Source organism: Nycticebus coucang, chromosome 11 (genome assembly GCF_027406575.1).
Source record: "Nycticebus coucang isolate mNycCou1 chromosome 11, mNycCou1.pri, whole genome shotgun sequence".
Taxonomy (NCBI): Eukaryota; Metazoa; Chordata; class Mammalia; order Primates; family Lorisidae; genus Nycticebus; species Nycticebus coucang.
In genome coordinates, this window is record NC_069790.1 from 114,255,593 (window position 1) to 114,264,563 (window position 8,971).

Genomic DNA, 8,971 nt, shown 5'->3' on the forward strand with positions numbered 1-8,971 from the left:
AAGTCATAAGAAGCAAGCCAGATGGGTAAATTAAATAGAAAAAAAGATGAAGGAGGTATTTCTGCTCTTGGAGTTTTTAGGAGGAATTTTCACAAACCCTGGGAATGTATGTTCAAGTACCTTTTCTCTGGGAAGAGCAGAGAGAACAGAAAGTCTCAAAGCTTCAGTGATTCTAATCTGGCTCTACTTTAGCAGGAGAAGCTGCAGAGAAAGAGAAGAAAACACCTCCTTGGACACAGAAGGGATGATGTTCTCTTTCAGGTGATTAATAACATCAGCAATAATAACTAGCACTTAAGAGAGTGCCAGGCAAATGCTCACAAGGATTTTATACGTTTAACGTACTTACTCCTGTTGACAACCTGATGAGATAAGTGGACTCTTTTTATATCCATCTTATGGTGGAGGAAATTGAAGCCTAAAGAAATTAAATGCCTTACAGCCAGATTTGCACCCGAGCTATCTAGCTCCTGACATTCCAGGTCTTGTCCACCATATAGTCCTCCTTATTATACCTCTCCCAAAGCATCCTTCCCACAAGACACATCCTGGCTCTCTTCCTATCCACAGTCTTCTAGGCATTTCTGTCCTCAGATTTCCCTTTGCTGACATTTTTCTTAAGGACATTGGGATGTGAACAGTAATGCAGATAATGTAAGATAGCAAATCCAAAAATAATTTCTCCTTAACATTGACATTCATTGCTGCTATTGTTATTGCCTTGGCAGATTCACTTTCCTAATTACGTAAGGCTCCCCAGAGCACCTAAGGAGCAATGGCTGGCTGGTGGCCTAGGACATCTGGATGTGGCTGGAAGCCTTGCAGAGCTGGAGCTGCAGATTAGGGCTTTGCTTTTTTGCTGTGCAGAATAATTAGAATGATCTGTAACCATGATATTTTAAGTCGGTCATTTCAATAGTCAGTGGAAGCACTTCTAAAGAGTGGTGTGGGATGAGAGTTGTGAGAGACAGGAAGGTCAGGGCCCTTTGGGTCTTAGGGAGTCCTAGGGAGTCTGCAGAATGCTGAGTTAGAATGGAGCTTGAAGGTCAACTGCTCTAGCAAGTGAAGCCCAGTTCTTAGTGCTGTCTTTTGCCAGCAGACCTGGGCTAGAGCCTAGTTATCATAGCTCCTGCCTCAATGTTTCAATTTCCACAAGAATTATCTTTCAAAGTACACATGAACCTGCCAATCTAGTATTTTTAGTTTACAAAAGCCCCAAAAGAGAGGTCAGAGCAAGATTTTATCATTGTCCTGTAAGAAATGAAAATGAGAAGATTATGAATATGCCTGGATTTCTTAATTTCAGTTAATAACTTATCATAAGCATCTGTTCTATGAATTTATACAAATTATTCTGGAACCTATTTTTATCCAGTCCTTCATTTCAGGGCCAACATATTACACATTCAAAAGATGATTTTCTTTCTTGGCCTTAATCATCGGTGAAGTAAAAAGAGTCTCCATAGTTTACCTTTTTTTTTTCTGTTGTTTCTTGGATCCTTTATTTGGGAAGGGGTCAAGTTAATTTACTCATCCAAAGCTTCAGACTCCTCACTGTTGAATGGGGTTGGTGAAGAGAGACTTGATGAGGTTTCCATGAAATAACACGGGTGAATTTCATGTACAGACTTGACACATAGTAGCTGTACAAAACATGGAAAGCATTTGTACTTTTACCTTTTTTTATTTGACAAGCTTAGGTCATGTTTCCTGTGTGTAGTCATCTTTCTGTCCTGGAAATCTGCTCACCTCTTGAGTGTATTGTTTTGGATGACATCCCACTACCTTTCCTATTTTCCTGAGGTCAGAAAAGTGGGAATCTCTTTGGGAGATAAGTAGATAAAGATGTAGATTACTGTGCACATCATATCTATTTATCATCTATCTATCTCTACATTTCCATCTTTACACTTTTTTCCTATTAGGTCTTTCTAAGACTGCACAAGTTATGGAAGAAGACATCTCTGAAGTCAGTGAACTTCGGTTAATCCTCAGTCCCTTCACACATGAATGGAGATAATGATGCCTAATTCATAGGGTTGCCATGAGAATTAGGTGTCTTATTAAAAAAAGCCCACAACACAGTGCCAGGCACAAAGACATTAACGAGAGGTGGTTACTAATCACATCCTGTTATGTCTACAATGTCATGGTAGCCTTTGGGCTCTATCTGCATAGCAGCTGACAACTGTAATTCCTTTTCCTATGTCCTACAGGCCTTTTCTTTGGTTTATGACAGATAACTTGAAAGTAATTAATTTATGTATATTTGCATCATATATTTTAAATTTAAAGTTTTCCAAAATGAATTACCTTGAATTAAAACTCATTTTTTTTCTGACATACAAACTTACAACAGTTTCTAGTGTTTTCTTTTTTCTTAGTAATTTGGTACTTTCTTTACTCAAGCTGAATGTCATCTATGGATTTATTAATTCCAATGTGTCCTCCTTCATAACCATTTATGATCTCAGCCTCGATCACTGGGATGTATGCTATTTGCTTGCATGGTATTTCTGTCCTGCGAGCCAGTTGCTTTTACATGATAAAGCCACCTACTGGATCTATGATGACTAAACTTTGTATGAGATTTTGTTAAAGTCTTTTGAAAATCTAAATAAAAGAAATCCACTACTAGTTTTTTGTTGGTATCATTCTCTCCCCAAACCATTTAAGGAAATGTAAGACTTCCGTACACAAGCATGCTTGTTTTTTCCCCCATAAGGTATTTTTTGAAGTATGCAATAATCTTGTGTATTATATAATGAGATGACCTGGATAGAAGGTGTCTGCCCTGGAGCCCTTCTTACAACAGTGGTTACTTGGGCAATATTTTAGTCCATGAGGTCTGGATCAATATGCTGTCTTGGGCTTTACATTTTGACTAACATTTTCCCCCTTAGGTTTCCTGGCAATTCAGAATTACCACCCGAACAACATGTGAGCTTATCTTTAGATCTTCCTGAATAGTTGTCATGATTAACTCTCCTTTCTCCAGAAGTCGATTATGGGATTAAGGCTTTGAGGAAAGTATCATTTCAGGCCTCCTGCTTTCTTTTATTTTCATCTGGAGAGGAGCTTTGAACCAGGAAAATCTTGGAATCCTGCTGGTATTTGAGCTGGCTTCTGCCTTTGATGCTTTTTTTTTTTTTTTTTTTCCTAAATTTCCTCCTTGAATGAAGCAGCACCCGTTTTAACTAATGTCTATGACTCAGGCTTCTGCCAAAGGAAGGAGGATAAGCTTCAAAAATGAGTACTTTAATGTTTAACATCAAAATCATCTGGCAAAGAGACTGTCCCAGTTCTGGTGCTGTGAAGGTCAACTCCGTCACACAAAAATGCATGATCATTGCAACTTACATTCTGAAAAGTTTTCCAGGACTAAAGATCAGTTACTTTATCTCCTAGAAAAATATTAGCATCTTTCTCTATAATGAAGCTAGTTTGTTTCCAAAATTTATTGTTAAAATCAACAATCATTTTCCATGAAGTTGCTTTTAGTAGGTTTGAAATTACTTTTAATTTCAAAACAGCTGGTTGGACGAGGAAACCAAGGCTATCTCAGGATTGCTAGTGTGTTTTTATGATTCATAAAAATAATAATAACAATAAAAAACACTGGTGAAAAAAATGTTGATATCCTGGGCGAACTATCTTCCAGGAGACAGTGTGGCTGATGACTTTGGGACCCTTCCCTGGAGCCACCAGCTCCTTGGCAACCCCTCCCCCTCATTATGAGAATGATTTTGGCTTCAGGAGGCCTTTGCAGTAGGATTGTTGCCTACCTCTGTGTTGTGTTCCCAGGCTAGAACCCTGTGGGTGATGAGAAAGAGATGAAATAGAAACAGAATTCACAGGATTCACCTAGCTTGAGGCTTGGATATAATGAAGCCCAAATCCCCTTCAACTGGAGACCCTGTGGTTATGAGGTCTGAGTCCTGGGGAATTTTTATTTTGGGGCCAAAGCAGGAGGAATAAATGGAGCTGGTCCTTTGAAACTAGGTATTGTTAATAGTTGTTTTTTTTTTTTTTTTTGTCTCCTTGAAGCTGAATAATGACCACAGATATGACCTTCTAGAGAACTCTATTCTGCCTCTAAGAGTTAGAGAAATAATATTTCTCTCAAGTCTATTCTTCCATGTTATTTTATAGAAACAGCATATCATTGGCGGCTTCTCACCATGAAAACCTCTGTTTGCCTGAGAAGACAAAACTCTCCCGTATTTGGATGGGAAAGCTGAGGCAAAGTGATGCATTTGGGCAAAATCATTTGATACAAAGAAAAGCAGAACATCCAAGTCCTGGTATGTGTAGCTGCCTCACACCACCTCAGTGTACTCACGACTGAAGTTACCACAGGGTAGGGCACATTGACACCGTGAACTCTGTGATTTCTGACATGGGTCACTAGATCTGAGGGATAAGGGGTGGCATTGTGGGATGAATACTGGTCTCACAAGGAGCTACCTCTTATGGGCAAAGCGAGTTGGGGTGTGTTTCAATTTCTTTCTTTCCATATTCTAGTCTTGATGCTTCCTTCTACTCTGCCCGCTGGTCCCCCAGGGCTAGGCTTCTTACCTGGGTGCTGACAGAGGAGTGATTTGGAGGTGGGTGGAGAGGAGATTCAGGTCATGGTGACTGAAGGTGGGATAGATCCCAGGAAAAACAGAGAACACTGGAGATGCACTGGTGAGGAGAAGAGCAAAACTTGAATGGAGAGGCTGTGAGAAGAGTGAGCCCACAGCAGGGATTTTCACCGCAGCTCCTGATTAGGTGGCTGGTTGGAGCTATAATCTTAGCTTGCTTTATCTCCCTGGAGTGGTGGGCCGATAGGGAGGAGAGGAGTATACTAGTCCCTTCCAAAGGGAAGGCAAGAACAGTAGCATCCTGTGATTAATTACTCACCACACAATCCCTCCTCAAGTTGGAGGCTTGGGAGGAGCTTGGTACACAGGAAGCTCCTCTGCAGCCATTCCAAAGGGAAACAGCTACTCCTAAATCAAGCTGCCCATCCGCCCACATTCTGTCTGTCCCATTGGTGCCACACTTTCCCTAGAGTGGTCCTTACTTCTCCCATCATAGCAATTCCTGTCTCTGCATGCCAGACCAGGTGGCAGTCCCAGACCCTGTGGTGAAGGGGCAGGTGTTGACCGATCTAAAATGTCTTAATTTGCCCAATTGCCAGAGCAGGAGATACATGAATGAATTCCTTAACTCTCCCACAGGAAACTGCTCCAGGAATCCTACAACACAGGATACTCCTGACTACAGAGTATGAACTAGACAATTAGGGCAAGTCATCTGAAGTTTAGGAACCAAAGACTCACCTTTGTTTGGTTGTTATCATACATGTATATTTGTGCACCAATGTCATAGGACTCTAGAGATCAGCTTTAATCAATATATTCATTCATTAATTCACTGATTTAACATATGTTTATTGAGCACCTGTCAGGCTTATATCTAGATACTGGAGTGTAGATCAGTGAGCAAAACTGACAAAAAATTTCTATTCTCACGGAGGTTATCTTTTAGAGAGGAGAGATAGACCACATTCAAATTAAGTCAATTATATAGCATATTTGAAAGCAATATGTCCAATGGGAAAAAAACAAAGGATAGAGAATGTAAGGGAATGACATTCAATTTTAAATAGGATAATTCAGGCTTTCGTGGGAAGGTGGTGCGACACGTGAGGGAGACAAAATATTGAATTATGTGGCTATCTGTGAGAAGAACATTCTAGGTTGAAATATTAGCCAGTTGAAGACAGAAATAGGGAGTAGGTCTGGCATGTTTATGGATCAGGGAGGACTCATTATGGCTGGGTGAAGTGAGTGAAGATGGGATTGTGGCAGGTGAGGTCAGAAGAGCAGTGGCCAGCCTACAGGAGGTGCCTTGCAAGTTATTGTGAGAACTTGGCTTTTATTCTCTGTGCCTTGGGAAGCCTCTGGAGGTTGCAGGAATGGGATGATATAAAAGACTCACTCTGGCTGCTATGTGGGAAATAGTGAACCAGGGTTAGGCAGAGAGGTAGATCATCCCCCCATTAATCCATGTGAGGAAAGAGTGACTTGGACCAGGCTTGCAATGGAAGTGGTAAGACATGATTAAAGTCTAGATGTATCTTTTTTATTTTATTTTTATTGTTTGGAATTCTTTGAGGGTACAATGAATTAAGTTACACTGATTGCATTTGTTAAATAAAGTCCCTCTTATAATTGTGCCCCACCCCCAAGAGGTGTGCCATACACAGTGACCCCCCCAATCCCTTCTCTCCTCCCCCTTCCCCACTTGCTCATTCCCCTACCCTATCCCTTGTATCAGCTCATCTATTGCATTAATATTAGAATTGAGTACATTGGATTTTTGTTTCTCCATCTTTTTTAGTGACTTAATAGTATTCCATGGTATACATGTACCACAGCTTGTAATCCATTCTTGGGTTGGTAGACATTTAGGTTATTTCCACATTTTGGCAATTGCAAACTAAGCTGTGATAAACCATCTAGGGCAAATGTCCTTAGGATAAAAGGAATTTTTTTTCTTCTGGGTAGATAGCTAATAATGGGATTGCAGGATCAAATGGGAGGTCTAATTTGAATTCTTTGAGGATTCTCCATACTTCCTTCCAAAATGGTTGTATTAGTTTGCAGTCCCACCAGCAGTGTAAAGTGTTCCCTTCTCTCCACATCCATGCTAGCATCTGCAGTTTTGGGACTTTGTGATGTGGGCCATTCTCACTATGTGGTTGTTTTGATTTTCATTTCTCAGATGATTAGGGATGATGAGCATTTTTTCCATATGTTTGTTAGACATTTTAATGTCTTGTCTAGAGAAGGTTTTATTCATGTCTCTTGCCCAGTGATAGATGGGGTTGTTGGATCTTTTTTTGTTTGATTAATTTGAGTTCTCTGTAGATCATGGTTATCAAGTGTTTGATTCATAATATGCAAATATCTTTTCTCACTCTAAAGTTTGTCTGTTGGTCTTGGTTGTTGTTTCCTTATCTGTACAGAAGCTTTTCAATTAAATTAAGTCTCATTTGTTTATTTTTGTTGTTGTTACAATTGCCATGGAAGTCTTCTTCATAAAATCTTTCCCCAGGCCTATATCTTCAAGTGATTTCTCCATACTTTCTTCGAGGATTTTTATTTTTTCATGTCTTAACTTTAAATCTTTCACCCCTCTTGAATCAATTTTTGTAAGTGGTGAAAGGTCCAGGTCCAGTTTCAGTCTTTTGCATGTGGTTATCCAGTTCTCTGAGCACCATTTATTGAATAGGGATTCTTTTCCCCGGTGTATATTCTTTTTTGGCTTACCAAAGATCAGGTAGCTGTAAAATGTTAGTTTCATCTCATGATTTTCTATTCAGTTCCAAATATCATGTCTCTATTTTTATGCCAATACCATGCTGTATTGATCACTATCATCTTGTAGTACAGCAAAAGTCTGGAAGGATGATACCTCTGGCTTTGTTTTTATTATGAAGAATTACTTTGGCTATATGGGGTTTCTTCTGGTTCCATACAAAATAAGGAATTTTTTTTTTCCAAATCTTGAAAGTATGATGATGGTATTTTAATGGGGATTGCATTGAGTCTACAGATTGCTTTAGGAAGTATAAACATTTTCACAATGTTGATTCTTCCCAGCCATGAGCATGTTATGTTCTTTCATTTGTTAATATCTTTTGCTATTTCTTTTCTTAAGATTTCATAATTTTCTTTGTAGAGATCCTTTACTGCTTTTGTTAGGTATATTCCCAGGTATTTTATTTTCTTTGAAGCTATTGTGAAGGGAATTGTGTTCTTGAATAGCTTCTCGTTTTGGCTGTTATTGGTGTATACAAAAGCAACTGGTTCGTGGGCATTGATTTTATATCCTGAGACATCACTGTATTTTTTCATCACTTCCAGGACTCTTGCGGTTGAGTATTTGGTTTTCTCTAAGTAGAAGATCATATTGTTGGCAAAGAGCGAGAGTTTGACCTCCTCTTTCCCCCATTTGAATGCCCTTTATTTCCTTCTCTTGCCTGATTGTATTGGCTAGAACTTCCAGTACTGTGTTGAATAGTAGTGGTGATAGAGGATAACCTTGTCTGATTCCAGTTCTAAGTGGAAAAGCTTTCAGTTTTCCTCCATTGAGTATAATATTAGATGTGGGTTTGTCATAGATGGCTTTGATCAGTTTAAGAAATGTGCCACCTATGCCTATATTCTTAAGAATTCTAATTAGAAAAGGCTGCTGAATTTTATTGAATGCTTTTTTGGCATCTATTGAGTTGATCATATGGTCTTTTTTTTTTTTTTTTTTTTTTTTTGGCTCCTTTTGGTATGGTGAATTACTTTTATGGACTTGCGTATGTTAAACCAGCCTTGCATCCCTGGGATGAAACCTACTTGATGGTGATGAATGATTTTTTTAATATGTAGCTGTAATCCATTGGCTAGGATTTTGTTGAGAATGTTTGCATCTATATTCATTAGTGAAATTGGTCTTAAGTTTTCCTTTTTAGTTGGGTCTTTTTCTAGTTTTGGTATCAGGATGATGTTTGCTTCATAGAAGATGTTGGGGAAGATTCTTTCCTTCTCAAGTTTTTGGAATAATTTCTGCAGCATAGGTATAAGCTCTTCTTGGAAGTCTTGATATAATTCTGGAGTGAAGCCATCTGGACCAAGGCATTATTTCGTTGAGAGTTTTTTTATTGTTTCGTTGATCTGAGTTCTTGAAATTGGCCTGTTCAAGAGATCTATTTCTTCTTGGTTAAGTCTAGGGAGAAGGTGGGCTTCCACGTACTGATCCATTTCCTCCACATTGTCAAATTTCTGGGCATAGAGTTTCTTATAGTACTCAAAGATGACTCTGTGGCATCTGTTCTTATTTCCTCTTTATTATTTCTGACTGAGGTTATTAGAGACTTGACTTTTCTGTTTCTAGTTAATCTGGAAAAGGTTTATCAATTTTGTTT